Raw genomic sequence first — 18,516 nt, forward strand, 5'->3', positions numbered from 1 at the left:
ATTACTTTACAGCCAAGTACTTTTTTTTAAAAGTCACTGCTGTAAAGGAGGAAATTTAGAGGAAATTTGCGCCCAGCAAGGTCCCACAAATAGCAATCTGAAAATGGCCAGCTAATCTGTTTTGGTGGGTGCTAGCTGTGGGTTAAAAATTAGTAAGAAGTCTCACAACACCAGGTTAAAGTCCAACAGGTTTATTTGGTAGCAAATACCATAAGCTTTCGGAGCGCTGCTCCTTCGTCAGATGGAGTGGAAATGTGCTCTCAAACAGTGCACAGCGACAAAAAATTAGCCAGGGGAGTTTGCTCATCTTCAAAATAGTGACACAGAGTGGAATTTTCCAGCCCCAAATATCTCCTGGGCCCGCTATAAATCAGTGGACTTTTGGCTGGGCCACCACATCTCCCGCTGTGGGTCCCGCCACAAACAGGCCAGAAAACTCTGCAAGGAAAGTTTTAATATCCATCTGAGAGAGCACACTGAGCTTTGGTTAGATGTATCATCTAAAAGATAGCAATTTTGACATTGCAACACCCTGTCAGCGCTACATCAGAGGGTCAGCCTGAATTTGATGCTCGCCGGAACCTGACTTGCAACAACAGCCTTCCTCTCCTCAAACAAGAACGCTACCAATTAAGTCATAGCTGACATTTAAAAATTTTTTTTACTCCATCCTTAAAGTTCCAAGCCAATGCTTAGAATGGACCAGGTGGACCCAAATCCATTTCTTGATTGCTCCAAGAACCAAAGTTTAATCCAATTCAAGGTCCCCATAAGAGAAACAAACTAGATCCAAGCTGATAAAATTATACTCCTTGGGCTTGATTTGATGCTTGATCTTAACCAAAAGGCCAAAAACTCTGACTTTCTTTGGGAGTCTACGGGAGTCTTACCAACTGCAATAAACATTTCTATACAAGATTTCTATACAACTCGTTCTGATGAAAGGTCACTAATCTGAAATGTTAACTGTTTCTCTCTCTGCTGCCAGACCTGCTATTTCCTGTTTTTATTTCAAGTACCAGTAGATTTTTACTGCTTGGACCAGGAGTCCGATGACCAGGGTTGAATTGCCTTCTTGACAGCATTAGTTCACAGGCTTTCAGATTAGTAAACTCACTTTAATAGGAGGACCCTGTGAAGGTTGCTGTCTCTCTCGTATTGATCTTCTGACATCTACAAGGAAAACATACTCCTCAAAGAACATACCAGCTGACAACTGGCAAAGCACTTCCATTGACCCAGGAGTTGAAAAATATCCACATTATTGTCTGAAATCCCATAGGAACACACTTCACACCCTACAAACTGACAACAGTCCCATTGCTTGATGGTGCAGCCCATGGCTGACTGCAAACGTCACCAACTGCAACCTGGCCTGAGTGGTGAAGTCCTAAATTTCAACTTACCACAAAAAATCTCAGCTGCATGAAAGCAGACCATGGAAGACGTGACCACTTGCACCACAAGTGGAACATGAGGAACAGCTCAAATTGTGGCCATAGCCATCCAAGTGAGACCATCACTCATTTACTGAACTTCTGCTCTGAGAGATCCATTCCTCATGGCATAACAATCATTCACACTGCTTTAGGCTGTTAAACCCAACATCAAACTATAACAGCTTCCCCAGCCATAAGAATAAAAAACCAGCAGCTACAATGTTTTGTTTCTGAACACATTCTTCATTTTAATAATCTGATGAGCTGAGGGCAGGAAGGGCCAGGTTAATCAAAATAGTAATGTAATCATCAGCTTTTGCCCTCAAAAATAAATTTCATAAACCAAATCAAGAATGAAAGAATATTTAAATCATTTAAGTTTCATGCCACAGCCATCCAAACACCAAATAACTTCTAAATTTTGTTCTGAATTATAACAAAGCAATCCTTTTAACTTCTTGCAGGCATGGTACGGTAGCACAGTGGTTAGCACTGCTACTTCACAGCTCCCGGGTTCGATTCCCGGCTCGGGTCACTGTCTGTGTGGAGTTTGCACATTCTCCTCGTGTCTGCGTGGGTTTCCTCCGGGTGCTCCGGTTTCCTCCCACAGTCCAAAGATGTGCGGGTTAGGTTGATTGGCCAGGTTAAAAAAAATCGCCCCTTAGAGTCCTGGGATGTGTAGGTTAGAGGGATTAGCGGGTAAAATATGTGGGGGTAGGGCCTGGGTGGGATTGTGGTTAGTGCAGACTCGATGGGCCGAATGGCCTCCTTCTGCACTGTAGGGTTTCTATGATGATGAATTGCTGTAAATCTTTATCCGGTCTTCTTCCACATATATTTTTTTTTAATTGGATCAGTAGATCATTCAGCCCCTCAAGTCTGCTCTGCCATCCAAGTCTGCTCTGCTGAACTTGTAGCTCAGATACCTTTCTGCGCTTCCTTAGTATCTGAAGATTTGTTTATCTCTGACTTGACTATACTTAATGACCGAGCATCCAGTTCTCTGCAGTAGAGAATTCCAAAAAGCTACAACCCTTTGAATGAAGCAATTTCTCAACTTTGTCCTAAATGGCCACTCCTCCCAGCACCTACCCTGTCAAGTCCCTGAAGAATTTTGTGTCTTGCAATGCAAGCAGCTCTCAATCCTCTAAACGCTAGGAAATATAGGGGTGATCTATTCAATTTCTCCTCATGGGAAAATCCCATCCCAGGAACCAGTCTAATGAACCACTGTTATAAAAGTCCCAGGAATATCCTTCCTTAGGCAAGGAAATCAAGACTGGGCACTGCACTCCAGAAGTGGTCTCACAGAAGTCAGCTGGCAGTAAGGATTGTATTTACTCCAATCCCTTTGGGCGGGATTTTATGGCCTCGCTCGAGCAAAACCAGAAATTCCCACTCGAGGTCAATGGACATTTCCGTTGTCCACCCCTCGCCCACTCTGATTCCTGGTGGGCAGGGCAGTTAAATTTGGCGCAGGTTCCATTTTCCCAATTCCAAACATGTTAGGAGCTGATGCGTCATTAATAGCTGAACATGTAAATCAGTGTATACCGAGCATTGGAGACATACAAATAGAACGCATCTACAAATAATACTTCATAAACCGGAGAAAAGACCCTTGGAAAATGTCTCCATTTAATAGAGAAAATAGTTCTCTCAAGTTTATGCAGCTTTCAGATAGTCTTCTGAATTCAGCCAAAAACCAATGTATGACTCATCCTTCTTCAGTTCTCTCTGGAGAAATTTGGAACATTAAGCACTCACCAAAGGTTTTGGACCGAGATTTCCATCATTAAAGTTGCATCTCAGCATGTGTTTTTTTAAAACCATCTGTTTCTATCAAGTGTCTGAGTTTCCGATTCAATTGAAAATTTGGCTCCCACATTCAGGAACATTTCCTAACTGAATTTATCAGTTAATTTGCCACTCAATATTTTTCTAGTATTTTGATATCACTCCAACGTTTTCTCGAAGTTCTCCATCCTGCCTTAACTCAATACTGGTGCTGTAATTTTTTTAAAATTTAAACCTAGTGGATCGTCCTTGACTTTATTTATAGTAAATTATAGAACACATATGATACAAGGGTCCGGAATTCACAGGAGTAATAATGACGAGGCTCTCAACTCTGGTTATGACTGTGTAAAAATGACAGCGATTTCCAATGCCCACAAATGAGCAATTAAACACAAAATCCAGAGGCAGCTGTCAGTGGTAACCTGATGTTAGTCTTTGCAGATCATCACATCAGAAATCATTGACCTGTTGTGAGTTTTCACTATTTCTACGGTATTGTTACTGTAAAAAGCAACAACATCTTTTAGCCTTGTTTAATAAGGCAGAACTGAGTTTTTAAACTGAGAAATGAGTTATAATTATTGCTAAGCAACCTGGCGTGGCTCAAGAACAGAGGATACTGGAAAAACTCAGCAAGGGCGATTTGAGTCTGCACTTTTTACCTGCGGGAATGGCAGCATGTACTCAAAATCCAGGGAGTGTGATTCGCACTGATGAGTTTCCAAGTTCTGATCTTACTGTCCCCTCGCCGGTGGAGTGGCGTGAAACATGCTGCAGCACCACAGAAAGCTCATTTTAATATATTAGTCTGTCATTAGCGAGCGCTCTCTCTGGGACTTCTTCCCTCACCGGATATTCAACAGGTGTTGGCTCAGACTGGGGACGGGGAAGGGGTGCGAGAGAGAGGTGGGAAGATGCCGATGATCGGGGGGGCGGGTAGTGGAGAAGTGCTGACTCAACCGGGGTTGGGAGGGGGCCTCTGAGACCTCTGTGGGTTGGTTGGGGGGGGGGGGTTACTCAGGTTCTGATCGGGATGCCCTTTGAAGATGGTGCTCCAGTCTCTGTGCAACCGTGTTTTGCTGGCATGTTTAGGCCACACCCCTCTGTATGATGGCGTGAAAAACATCTTCTTTAGTATTTTTGGCAGAGTGTCATTAGCTCTGGAGAGAAAACTGATCGGTTTCTCTGCAGAGGAACATGCCAGTTTACTTGCCAGAAACCACACGCTGCCATTGTTTAGTAGGATTTCCCTCCCCACAACTGTTTTCTCTCCCGACAGATGCTGCCAGGCTTGCTGAGTCTTTCCAATGTTCTCTGTTCTAGTTTCAGATTCCAGCATGTGCAGTATATTGCTTATTTTAAAAATGTGGCACTTCATTCCCTCAGAAGACAATTTAAAAATGTCAGATTTTTAATAAAATATTTAAGTTTTTATTCTGATATTTGTTTCTTGCTTAATGCCAGGTGTATGTCCCAAACTTTAATTCACTTCCTGTGAAATTATTTCAATGTGATTTATATTCTCTTTTCATTTCCTGTTTTGCTGACTTAGAATTTTTCAACCTGATTGGTTGGACTTTAACCTGGTGTTGTTAAACTTCTTACTGTGTTTACCCCAGTCCAACGCCGGCATCTCCACATCATGGTTGGTCTGCCAGACTATCCTGAACAACTCCTCTATCGAAGGTACAAAATTGAAATGGATGATGCAATTGAAGAAATGTACACTGTAGAGTCCTGTCTTTGTGAGCAGCTTATTTTAGTCACGCAACACTTCATTGCTGACCACAAAATCTAGGTCATCACAGCACACATTTTCTTAACATTGTATTCATTATTAGAAATATTTTTGGGATTTAAACTTTCGGATACATGTAATTTTTGGATAATCATTATCACATTTGGGATGCTTTGATTATTTTCCCCCACAGTAAAACATTAGAAAAATAAATATAAATGCATTTTAAATATAGTGCCAGTTTTAAAGAGGTTTCAGCAATAAGTAATGATGTGGAGATGCCGGCGTTGAACTGGCGTGGGCACAGTAAGAAGCCTCACAACATCAGGAAGTAAAGATGCAAATCAGTTAGTTTTCATTAACCAACAATTTGTTCGCCTGTCTCAGCAGTCGAAAAGATATTGGAACAACATTAACTCTTTTTGAGGTTTTGAGACAAGTAGAATAGAAACAGAGACATGGGTTGCCAGTTGGGTGACTAAACAGTAAAGCCCCCAAAAAGCTAGGACATGGATACATTGCAAGGAAAATGAGTTTAATTAAATCAAACAGGTCAAGCCACTGATATTGAGATGGATTTAATCTGTCATTACAGAAAGACAAATTGCACCAAATAAATGTAGGTCAACCTGATTGTTAGTTTCCGTTGTTGCTGAAATCACCACACAATACACGTGATTTATTTCTTCTGTGCATAAATTATGTTGAGTTGTTTTGTTGACAGACCATCTGAAGGCGGTGCAGGATATAAAAGACTGCACTACTTGGTTAAACAGGGAAGGTATTCCAGACCATTGTTTGCACAGGTAAGCAGTGGAGCTGGCAGACGTTGGTCCAATATCTGCATGTAATAACTTTATTTTAGATAATAGTGAATTGATAGATATTGCTGGGAAGCAGGTCACTGCTCTTTAACTCCGTGCCAGGCAAATTTTACTGGTATCATACTGTGGGCACAGAGTACCACCTATTCCTATTCAACATCCCTACAGTTGAGCAACCTAATGAGGTAAGTTGATTTCTGATACTTCTGTGGCATAATACCTAGCATTAAAATTTTTAACTCAAATTACACTTTTTACTAATTCAGTGATTGAGTAAAACTGTTTAATCAAGAAACATGGCTGATTGTAAGAGCTCATTCAAATTTAACCTACAAATGGAACAGGGAGCAGGATTTTTATCCACTTTGGAGGGAATAACAAGTAAATATATTGTCTAATTATAAATGGAATATTAAAGTCAGTCTGCGTGGATTTCCTCCGGGTGCTCCTGTTTCCTCCCACAGTCCAAAGATGTGCAGGTTAGGTTGATTGGCCATGCTAAATTGACCCTTAGTGTCAGGGGGACTAATAAGGTAAATACGAGGGGTTACAGGGATAGAGCCTGGGTTGGATTGTTGTTGATGCAGGCTCGATGGGCCGAATGGCCTCCTTCTGCACTGTAGGGATTCTATGATTCTATGAAAATATTCCCAAGATAGACAGCGTTTACGCCATTCAGTCTGTTCTAGACAGCCATCATGTAAAGTCATAAAGCACCTGAAGATGAATTTTGTTTTAGTCATCATAGAATTAAACCTTTGATGTTGAGATGTGCCAATTGAAAAAAGTCTATTACTGAATAAACAGATTTTCTTCCCATTCACATTAAACATATCTACCTGGATGAAGCTAAGAGTGAGAAGGAATGTTTTACTGAAGTACATGAAGTTTGGATTCTATTTTAGCTATAAACAGTTAAACATTACATCTGCATTAGATCATCAACAACAAATCTACATAAATTGTGGTCAAACCTACTGATGATAGAAGCAGTTTTGTGACAAAATCTACTTCCACAAACAGTAGTTTCAGTTCCAAACCCGCTTGTTTAAAGTTTATTTATTAGCCACAGGTAGGCTTACATTAACACTGCAATGAAGTTACTGTGAAAATCCCCAAGGCACCACACTCCGGCGCCTGTTTGGGAACACTGAGGGAAAATTTAGTATGGCCAATGCACATAACCAGCATGCCTTTCAGACTATGGGAGGAAACCGCAGCAACCGTAGGAAACCCACGCAGACACGGGGAGACTCCACACAGTCACCTGAGCCAGGAATCGAACCCAGGTCCCTGGCGTTGTGATGCAGCAGTGCTAACCACTGTGCCACCGTGCCGCCCACCAAGTTTTTAAGTTTTCCTCCATTGTTTTATTGGAACAAAGTTCCACATTGTTCACACCTATGCTTAACTTCTTCAATTTACATTAAAATCACATGGTTGGCCATAACATGCTGCTGGAATTGTGTCCCCAGGTGGTGGTATGAGGCCATGTTATGTGATGAATTAACTACAATATGCAAGGTCATGTAACTGCTTAAAATATTAACCTGTATGTTTAAATATGTGCTGTTACTAAACTTTGCCACCGGGTGAAAATGCACCAATACAACACTTGGACCAGACATGAGATATGATCTCAGAGCAAATATTGGAGGCAGGAAGGAAACCAGTTGCCAAGTTGGCTGATCTGTAGAACAAGAACCAGAAGTGGAATCCAGATATGCATTGTGTCAAGGGCTCAATAATATTTGAGGTAGTGGAAGGAAAGGTGTAATGTATCAAAAGGAAGCTCATTGAAAGAAGGAAATAGAAAGACTGACGATCCAGTGAGAACAAGCTGCAGCTATCCAAGAATCTTTAAAGGAACGAGTCAGTAACAAACCAAGACCTTTTGAAATTTAAACACCCATGCTAGCATCAAGACCCAAAAAGAAAATTTAAATCTGAACTTCTTAACTCTGAAAACTAGTGTTTTGACCCTGCAAAAAATGCAGTTTGCATCCACATTGGTCTATAATTCTACTTGATCTGAAGGGGAGCCTTGTGGTATTATTGCTGGATTATTAACCCAGAAACTCAGCTAATGTTCTGGGGACCCGGGTTTGAATCCCACCATGGCAGATGGTGAAATTTGAAATCAATAAAAAATATCTGGAATTAAGAATCAACTGAGGACTATGAAACCATTGCCGATTATCAGAAAAACCCATCTGGTTCACTAATGTCCTTGAGGGAAGAAAATTTGCCGTCCTTACCTGTTCTAGCCTACATGTGACTCCAGAGCCACAGCAATGTGGTTGACTCTCAACTGCCCTAAGGCAACTTGGGATGGGCAATAAATGCTGGCCAGCCAATGCCGCCCATATCCCATGAATGAATCAAAAAAAATACTGCGCTTGGTCACAACTGCCTTTACATAACACCACAGAAATGCACTATTATTTTCCAAAAAAATGCTGGCTTGTTAAGAATTCCCAAATCAAAATTTTATTTCAATTTCTGAAAATTCATGAGAAAATCAACTCTTTATTAGGACAGGAAACAGGGGAAAGGAAGGTCCTCAAATGATTTATACTCCACCATGTATGCCAAGAAAGATTAGACGCATTTCTTGTTTTCATTTTATGTATGAAATAAAGAGATTGAATAAGTTTTCCAAATTATTGGCATTTCAAAATATTGAACCAGATTTTTGAAGACAAGCATCCATTCATTTATTTTCTCTTCCATTTTTCTTTATTTTCTTCTCCTGCTCAGATGCTGAGTTAAGTTCAAACCATCAACAGGCCTCTGCTGCCCAAGTGACTATCTTTATGACTGAACTTGACCAGCAAGTGTTGACAAGCTATTTGACCAAGGGGCCATCAAAACTAAGCCTGATCGCTGTACAATTGCACTTTCTAGCAGGGGTCATGGTGTAGCAAACACAAGTGAGAACTGCAGCATTTTTTTCTCTCTCCACAGCCAAGTGAAGCTAACTAAGTGACTGCATTGCAGATGAGAACAGCTAAAGCATAAAGATTATAAAGTGGTTACAGGACAAAAGGAGGCTATTCAGCTTGTCAGTGTTGGCGTTCAGTTAGCCCTGCAATTTCTTTCCAGCTGCTTATCCAATTCCCCTTTGAAAACCATGGTAAAACCTACTTCATCACCCTCTCAGGCAGTGTATTCCAGACCGTAACCACTTCATGCATATAAAAAAAATTGCGTCATTGTCGGTTCTTTTACTAATCGTCTTCCAATAGTGTCCTCTGATTCTTGACCCTTTTCCAAATAGGAATTGTGTCTCTCTATCCATGGGATCTAGCCCTCCTTATTTTGAACCTGATGATCAAATCTCCTCTCAGCCTTCTCTTCTTTAAGGAGATCAATACCAGCTTCTCCAAACTAACCATGTGACTGAAGCCATTCAGCCCTGGAACAATTCCCGTTAACCTCTTTAACACTCAGCAGGAATGGTACTCAGAACCATACAGGTATGCGCAGCTTTGCACCTCACTACAGGTTTAATGCAAAACAAACAAGCAAACAAGTCCCATTTATACTAGCGAGAACAGGGCTGGCTAAGAGATGGTCAGTGGACACGGTCCAGCAGGAGAGTGGAGGCAGTACGGCGGGGGCATGAGGGGACGGGGAGTGGGGGAGGGGGGAGGGGAGCGGGGAGCGGATGGGGGGGGGGGGAGAGAGGACGGGGAGGGAAACAGAGGAAGAGAGGACAGTGGGGAGAGAGAGGACAGAGGGGTAAGAGCACAGGATGGGTGCGAGACCATTGGGTGGGGGAGAGAGCACAGAATGGGGGAGAGAGCACGGAGGAGGAAGAGAGGACAGAGGGAAAGAGAGGACGGGGGGGCAAAGAGAGGATGGGGAAAAGAAAGGATAGGGGGTGCAGAGAGCACGGGGAGGGAAAGTGAGGAGAGGGAGGGAAAGAGGGGACAGGGGAGGGAAAGAGAGGACAAAGGAAAGAGAGCACGGTGGGAGAAAGAAAGCGCACGGGGAGAGGGAGCGCGCACGGGGAGAGAGAGCGCGCACGGGGAGAGAGAGCGCGCACGGGGAGAGAGAGCGCGCACGGGGAGGGAGAGCGCGCACGGGGAGGGAGAGCGCGCACGGGGAGGGAGAGCGCGCACGGGGAGGGAGAGCACGCACGGGGAGGGAGAGCACGCACGGGGAGAGAGAGCACGCACGGGGAGAGAGAGCACGCACGGGGAGAGAGAGCACGCACGGGGAGAGAGAGCACGCACGGGGAGAGAGAGCACGCACGGGGAGAGAGAGCACGCACGGGGAGAGAGAGCACGCACGGGGAGAGAGAGCACGCACGGGGAGAGAGAGCACGCACGGGGAGAGAGAGCACGCACGGGGAGAGAGAGCACGCACGGGGAGAGAGAGCACGCACGGGGAGAGAGAGCACGCACGGGGAGAGAGAGCACGCACGGGGAGAGAGAGCACGCACGGGGAGAGAGAGCACGCACGGGGAGAGAGAGCACGCACGGGGAGAGAGAGCACGCACGGGGAGAGAGAGCACGCACGGGGAGAGAGAGCACGCACGGGGAGAGAGAGCACGCACGGGGAGAGAGAGCACGCACGGGGAGAGAGAGAGCACGGGTAGAGAGAGAGAGCGGGGGGGGGCCGAGAGAGCACGGGGGGGGCCTGAGAGAGCACGGGGGGGGCCTGAGAGAGCACGGGGGGGGGGGCCGAGAGAGCACGGGGGGGGGGGCGAGAGAGCACGGAGGTCAGAGAAAGCACGTGGGGAGCCGAGAGAGCAGGAGGGGGCCGAGAGAGCACGGATGTCAGAGAGAGCACAGAGGTCAGAGAGAGCACGGATGTCAGAGAGAGCACGGAGGTCAGAGAGAGCACGGGTGGTGGCGGAGAGAGCATGGGGAGAGGGAAAGCATGGGGGGGGAGAGTACGGCGGGGGGGGAGAGTACGGCGGAGGTGGAGCACGGGGCCCACCACTTCTATTTTCACTTTTTGTTTTCATTTAGTCCTCCTAAGCCCCTTTCTACTGTCATCAGGTCTCCATTCATTTCTCTTCTCTCAGCTTCTCTCCCCTCCCAAATCACAAATGCAACTCTGACCTTCCTATTTTCCTGCCATTGGCCCAGGCTTGGCTTCCTCATAAGTTACAGTCTTCTTGTGTGTCTCACTTGATCCCTTGAAGAGCCTCTTGAGTAGCCTGCCTCATTATGTGCAGCAAACACAACTGTCCCATCCTACACTCACACCAACCTTCCCATCCAGGGCATCTGCTGGGGGCTAATCTTTCTGACCAATTCTCTTTTCCACACATGACCAGCAGATAGAACAGAATCTACAATGCTAAAGGAGGCCATTTGGCCCATCGAGCCTGCACCGACAACAATCCCATCCAGGTCCTGTCCTATCCCAGTAACCCCACATATTTACCCTCCTAATCCCCCTGACATTAAGGGGCAATTTATCATCGCCAATCAAATTAACGCGTATATATTTGGACTGTGGGAGGAAACCAGAGCACCCAGAAAAACCCACGCAAACACAGGGAGAATGTGCAAACTCCACACAGTCACCAGAGGCCAGAATTGAACCCAGGTCCCTGGTGCTGTGAGGCAGCAGTGCTAACCACTGTGCCACCTTGTTGAACAAGCCTGATCTAGAATATCAGAACATTTTTTAAAATTTCATTTGAACTTCACTGCTTCAACCCAGAGAAGACAGGGGTAATCCTAACCAGTATACCATCGATGTTTTAAATGCTGAAGCTGATATGGGTCATTGCATAAATTTACAGGTAGAATTTGTGACAGAGTAATGGCCACTCATGTCACTAGAGCACAGCAATAATTTATCAACCTTATACAACATGGACAAGAACACTAAAATGAAATGCATGTTGTAGCAATATAAAATTGACCCAAGGAATGACATAATGCAACTTCAAAGTTTATGCATCATTTTATCAGGATAGTTTGATGGTTAAGTTTCTGCATGTATAACTTTTTCATGCAATACATTTGAATGGTAGAAGTGTTAGAGGTCCTATACACTGTTTTCTTCATTGCCTTTGTTATCTATCCAACTCCTACTCTTATTATTTGCTGCCTGGAATTTCATAACTGCAGTAGACTGAGGACCTATAGTGGCAGAAACTCACCACTGCAGCGTCATTACCCAGACTTAAATTATGCACGGGTGGCAGTTAGCTCATTTAGCTAGATGGACAGAATGTGGTGCAGAATGACATCAAGTTCAGTTGCTTTACTGTGGTGCATCCATGAGCTTCAGTGCTTTATGGGAAGCATGTTTATACATGTGGTCACCCTGAAGCTTAACACCGTGCAGGGAGTGAGGAAATAAGTGGCCATGAAACAGGCAAGTCGTGCAGGAGTCCTCTGACTGCATCTCACTACTTAACCAGAGTTCAGTTTTGAATACTGATCGAAGAGATGGTTCACATGCAAAAGAGCGAAGTCCATGATACCACAGGTGACACACCTATATAGATAGGGACAAAAATGACTGGAAGGACAATAGTTTCAATAGGGGAATGGACAAATGTTCCTGTGGCCACAGATGTCAATCCAGGATGGCATGTTGCCTTCCTGGAACCAAGTACACAAATTTCGCTGAGCAAATACAGAGAACCCTGAGGAAAGAGGGTGACCAGACAGCAGTCGTGGACCATATCGGTACCAATAACATAGACAGAGAGGGAAAGAGATGGAGTACTGCAGTCAAACTTACAGGAGCAAGTAAAAAATTAGCAAGCAGATCCCCAAAAGTAAGAATCTCTAGATTACTTCCAGTTGCATGCACAAATGAGTAAGAAATAGGAGCACAAAGTAGAGGAATGGGTGGCTGAAATGATGGCACAGGAGGGAGGGCTTTAGATTCCTGGACATTGGGATCAGTTCTGGGGAGATGGGACCTGTAATAACCTCGCAAAGGTCAATTCCCTGGTACAAAAAGACCAGGTCCACGGTTTACAATAAATCAAGGCCTGCTTCTGGACCCGGGTCCAGGCAGAGTGCGGGTTATAACTCCCGCCACTCGTCTCTCATTGGACGAGCTCCACTTTCTCAATAGGGAAACTCACAATCCATGCAGCACATAGTGAGATGTAATAATGATGCCTCGTGTCCTTCGTGACCACTACATCATTCCCCCTCACCCCAATGTCCACAGCTCCCCCAGTACCCGAGACGGAGTTCTTTTCACTGCTTGGGGACCAGGTTAAAAACAGCCGGAGGTGGCGCCGGATCTGGAGACGTGAACCTAAACAAGGATTTTCGTTTTCAGAGGGATTGCCGAAGTGTCACTGACACAGGTTCCTCTTCAGGGTTCGTTTTGCTCGGGCCGCCTAATTCCTCAGCTGCCATATCTGAGTCTGTTTCTTCGTCATCTGGAATAACGGGCTCCAGGTTAGGTTTGAGCTGTTGTCCGGTATTAGTGGGGGCCGGAAGCAAAGCCTGCTCTAGGGCAGATTCCCTGCTCTTAAGTTGGTCTGGGTGTTTTTTCATGACGTTATCCTGGAGCCCAAACAGGACCAACCCCAAAGTTCCTCACGTAGACTTGATCGCTTATTTCAAACATTCTCTCTACTCTTGCGGAGTCATAATTTCTTTTCTGGGTCTCTTGTCTAGACTCCACCCTCCTGACCAGGTTTGGCTTACTTTTGCATGAATTTGATGTCCCATTAATAGTTCTGCTGGAGGAATTAATGTTGTAGTGTGTGGAGTGATTTTATAATCAATTAAGAATCAGATCAGCCATGATCTTATTGAATGGCGGGGCAGGCTCGAGGGGCTAGATGGCCTACTCCTGCTCCTATTTCTTATGTTCTTAAGAATCATGCCAATTTTGTCTCCAAAAGTGCCATAGGCAGTTTCTTCATGCTAGTTTTAAAAATGAAAAGCTCTGACGAAGAGTCATCGAGACTTGAAACACAGGCTCTATTCTCTCCCCACAGATGCTGTCAGACCTGCTGAGATTTTCCAGCATTTTCTGTTTTAGTTTAAAAGTGAGCACTGCCTGTTCCACCAGCCCATTAGAGGATAAGTGGTATGGTGCCATTTTAATATGGTTGATGCCATTAGAATGCATGAAGTTTTGTCAAGGCGGTTCCATTGTCGAACATCAAGGCTTTTAGTATGCCTTGTGTACAGAAGCTCTGTCTTAGCTTCTCGATTGTAACATGCGTCATAATGGAGCTCAAGCGGTGTACCTCTAATCATTGAGTATACATCTACCAGGATCAAAAACATGGAGCCCACAAAAGGCCCTGCAAAGTCTATATGCACTCTCACCCTGGCCTGCCGCCACTCCCATGGGTGCAGAAAGGCTGTAAGAGGAAGCCTTTGATTCTCCTGGCATACATAGATCACACTAAGTCGGCGATAGTCGAGGCCAAGTCACCAGATATAGCTCCTGGCCAGCATTTTCAATATTCCAGGTTGGCCACTATGCAGTTCCTTGGGTATCAAATGCCATTCTGGACGAGGGACAACCACTCAGGACCCCCAGAGAATTACACCGTTCTCCACGCTGAGCTCATCCATTTCAGTAAAGTAGGGATCCATCTCTTCTAAGGAATGTCCTCGGAAGTCACCATTCAAGATTGTGTGCTTCAATTTTGATAATGTTGGGGACGTCATTGTGTTTTCTTGATTGCCTGGCGACATGAGCTGGAAAATCTGACTAACTTGATAAAATTCCAGCCGTTATCTCTGGAGTATGACAGAGGGCTTTGAATCGCAGTGTTTTTTAACCAAGTCTGCAAGTTCATTGAGTGTCTTTGAATCAGGGGTTCCTGGGTAAGTCAGGCTTTTAATTATTCTGAATGCAGGGGCCCCACATGCTGCAACTAAGATTACTTTCTGTTTTTCATCTCCCTCAATATTATTTGCCCAGAGGAAGTAGCACATGTGCTCTATTCATTGGGCCCAGTCTTCTCTGTCTGGGTAAACCGAAGAAAGACATTTTTGTCTTTTTCCTTACCAGAAAGGAAATGCTGCTTTCTACTCGGTGATAAAGGTTACCAGGAGTAGAAAAAAAAACTTGTTCACCTTTGTCGCCAATGTAATAACCTTGCTAAGGCTAGTCCTCCAGTGCAACACTGCTTTGTTAAAACAAAGAAAAGGTGGCTTACAACAAATCAAGGCTTGTGCTCTGGGCCTACATTACTCCGGTCCAGGCTGTGAGTGCGGGTTTTAACTCCCGCTGCTCGTCTCTTATTGGGTGAGCTTCCACTTGCTCAATAGGGAAACTCATATTCCATGAAGCTCAGGTACAGGCATAGATCACCATGTGGTTATAACAGATATCTCAAAGAGGGGCATGTATTAAATATTCCTGGATACAAGGTGTTCAGAAAAATCAGAAACAAAGGAGCATAGGAAACAGCATTGATTAAGAACATTGCAGTATTACAGAGGGATGATGCCCCAGACAGGTCAGGGACAGAATCTATTTGACTTGAGACAATGAACAGAAAAACTGCAGACAGGTCTCTGTTGCTCTCAGAACAGAGACGTGCACATGCGCAATGGTGCCCTCTGCTGCTATCAGCTGGTTTTCTGGCAATTTAAGCCCTGCCTCTTTCCCTTTCCTCTTCAGGCGAGAAATGGATTTCAGGATTTCTTTCATGCACTGAGTGTTGGACTTACCGAAAAAATAGATCCAAAACTCTCCCACTTTCATGCTCATTCTGGACTTCGAATGTTTTTCATAAGATCACCCCCCGGGGCTCAATTTTAAAACTTGGGTATGATATGCAACTTGGAAATATTGTAAACAGTGAGAAAGAGAGTGCAGAACTTCAAAAAGGCACCAGCAGGTTGGTAGAATGGGTGGACAAATGGCAGATGAAATTTAGTGCAGAAAATGCAAAGTGATTCATTTTGGTGGCAAGAATATGGAGACAATGGCCAGAATTCTCCAGTCTTTTGTGCCCTGCTACCGCTGCCAGCGAGAAAAGATAATTTGGCGTGCAGCCAAATCTCTGTTCATAGCAGCGGGACCGGGTAACCCCAGCTGCGGGTGAGGTCAGAGAATTCCAGCCAATATAACATGAAGCATACAATTTGGATCCAGGATCAGAGGGACCTGGCTATATATATGCATACCTCACTGCTGGAGGCAGAACAAGATAGAGTGATTAATAAAACAGACAATATCCTAGACTTTATTAATAGGAGCAGAGAGTGCAAGAGATGCCATGAGTAAAAAGCCAAGAAATGGCACAGATCAATTTCTTCTTTGGAGAACCACCAATGTTTTACTGACATTGAGGGAGAGATTATTGTCATTGCACCAATTCACTAGATTCTCTACCTCTCTCCTGTACTCCATCTCACCACTGTTTAAGATCCAACCCTCCACGGTGGTGTCATCAGCAAACTCTGACATCCATCATAATTGATGGCTCTGACATCCATCATTTTGAAGTACTTTGAAACCTTAGTCATGACACAGATCAAGCCTGATCTCCCAGATTGTCTGGATCCACTACAATTTGCCTAACTCCTCAAAAGGTCCACAGCATAATTGACCGAATGCCTCCTTCTGTGTTGAACCATTCTGTGATATCAATAACATGCCCATAACCAGGAAACTCTCCCAGATTTGGAGAATTGCAAGTATAAATCTTCCCTTAAATTAATTTTTTCTATTTCTCATGAAATTGCATTTTCCAAGGAAAATACTATTCTTGGCTAAAATGGTTCTCTCTCTGATGATTGTCAAATCGGCTTTATATCTAGGTGACATTATATCAACCCTGAACTCGCTGCCATTTCTATCTTATGTGGGGCAAATGCTTGGGCTGAAATCTCACCATGAAGGCAGGAAACAGCAGTCCAATTTGTTTTCAGGTCAAGAACTCACCTCCGGTGTGAGACTGATTCAAGTTAACATTTTCAAAGGAATGAACCCTTAATTGATATGGTGATGGATCCCTTATCCCATTGGAGTTAGTGAGGATGGAAACAAAGACAGGTCAGATGAAGCATGAGACTAATTTAGACTCCATACGGGAATCAGCACTGAGGCTGCTCGTAGTCCAAAGAGAGAAATCTGCTTATTATGTCAAAGCTTTCCACAGCATCAGAAGAAAATGAGATGACACAGAGGAACCCGAGGCCCAGACTTGCGCCTCGTTTCATCAATGCCAACCTGGATCTAATGTAAATACTATTGCACCATCTTTAATGACCATTCTGAAATGTCCATAACGTTTCTTTGGCTGTATTGAATGATCTCAGAGTTCAACATGACGTATGTAGAAAGCCGGATTATTGCAATGCGTGTCACTTTGAAATGTTTGTAATGTTCTTCCAGATAAAGTAAAGTAAATAAAGTAAGTTGGCGGTCACGAAGCAGAGGAGAAGGGACATCCTTTTCTAAGAGGGTGGCAGAAGGAAGTCAGTGCATAGTATAGAAGACTAAGTGAGTCACTGGTGCTTGTTCTTACTACTTCTGTCTACTGTTTTTCTCTATTTACACTATAAATGATGACACTTTAAGGCTTAAGCCACACATCTGGGACTCTTTATTGCTGCCATGACTGGAAAAGTCATATATGGTGAAAAAGATTGCCAATTCTCCATGGTAGTTTGATTTGATTTATTATTGTCACATGCATCGGTATACAGTGAAAAGTATTTTGCGCACTATACAGACAAAGCATACTGTTCATAGAGTACTTGGGGAGAAGGAAAGGAGAGGGTGCAGAATATAGTGTTAGTCATAGCTAGGGTGTAGAGAAAAATCAACTTAATATAAAGTAGGTCCATTCAAAAGTCTGATGGCAGCAGGGAAGAAGCTGTTCTTGAGTCGGTCTCAGACAGGGGCACAGGAGTCCTCCACTACACTTCCTGAAGTCGATGACTATTTCCTTCGTTTTACTGACATTGAGGGAGAGATTATTGTCATTGCACCAATTCACTAGATTCTCTACCTCTTTCCTGTACTCCATCTCCATTTGAGATCCAACCCTCTACGGTGGTGTCATCAGCAAACTTGAAAATCAAGCTGGAGCGAAATCTGGCCACACAATCATTAAGCGTATAGGGAGCATAGTAAGGGGCTGAGGATACAGCCCTGAGGGGCACCGGTATTGAGAATAACCTTGAAAGAGATACCATGGCCTGTCCTTACTAATTGTGGTCTGTGGGTTAGGAAGTCTAGGGTCCATGCGCAGAGGGAAGAGCAGAGCCCTAGGCCACGGAGTTTGGAGATAAGTTTTGTTGGAATAATGATATTGAGGGCTGAGCTGTAGTCAATAAATAGGAGTCTGACATAAGTGTCTTTGTTATCCAGGTGTTCCAGGGTTGAGTGCAGGCCCAGGGAGATGGCATCTGCTGTGGACCTTTTGCGGAGATAGGCAAACTGTAGTGGATCCAGGCAATCTGGGAGATCAGGCTTGATCTGTGTCATGACTAACCTTTCAAAGTACTTCAAAATGATGGATGTCAGAGCCACTGGGCGATAGTCATTCGGGCACACTGCCTGGCTTTTCTTTAATACAGGGATGATGGTCGTCTTCTTGAAGCAGGTAGGGTTCTCAGATCGGTGTAAGGAGTGGTCAAAGATGTCTGCGAATACCAGCCCGAGCTGGTCTGCACAGGATCTGAATGCTTGTCCAGGTACCCCATCCGAGCTAGTCGCTTTCCGTGGGTTGACTTTCAAGAAGGCTGATCTGACGTCAGCGATAGTGACCTCGGATACCAGTTTGTCCGAG

The 18,516-nt window shown here is 44.4% G+C and overlaps 1 protein-coding gene across 20 annotated transcripts in view; it reads right to left on the minus strand.

The window, feature by feature from the left end:
- st3gal3a (ST3 beta-galactoside alpha-2,3-sialyltransferase 3a) overlaps window positions 1-18,516 on the minus strand; it is a 523,890-nt gene that overhangs the window by 355,430 nt on the left and 149,944 nt on the right. The window lies entirely within an intron of this gene.

Source organism: Mustelus asterias, chromosome 8 (genome assembly GCF_964213995.1).
Source record: "Mustelus asterias chromosome 8, sMusAst1.hap1.1, whole genome shotgun sequence".
Classification (NCBI taxonomy): Eukaryota; Metazoa; Chordata; class Chondrichthyes; order Carcharhiniformes; family Triakidae; genus Mustelus; species Mustelus asterias.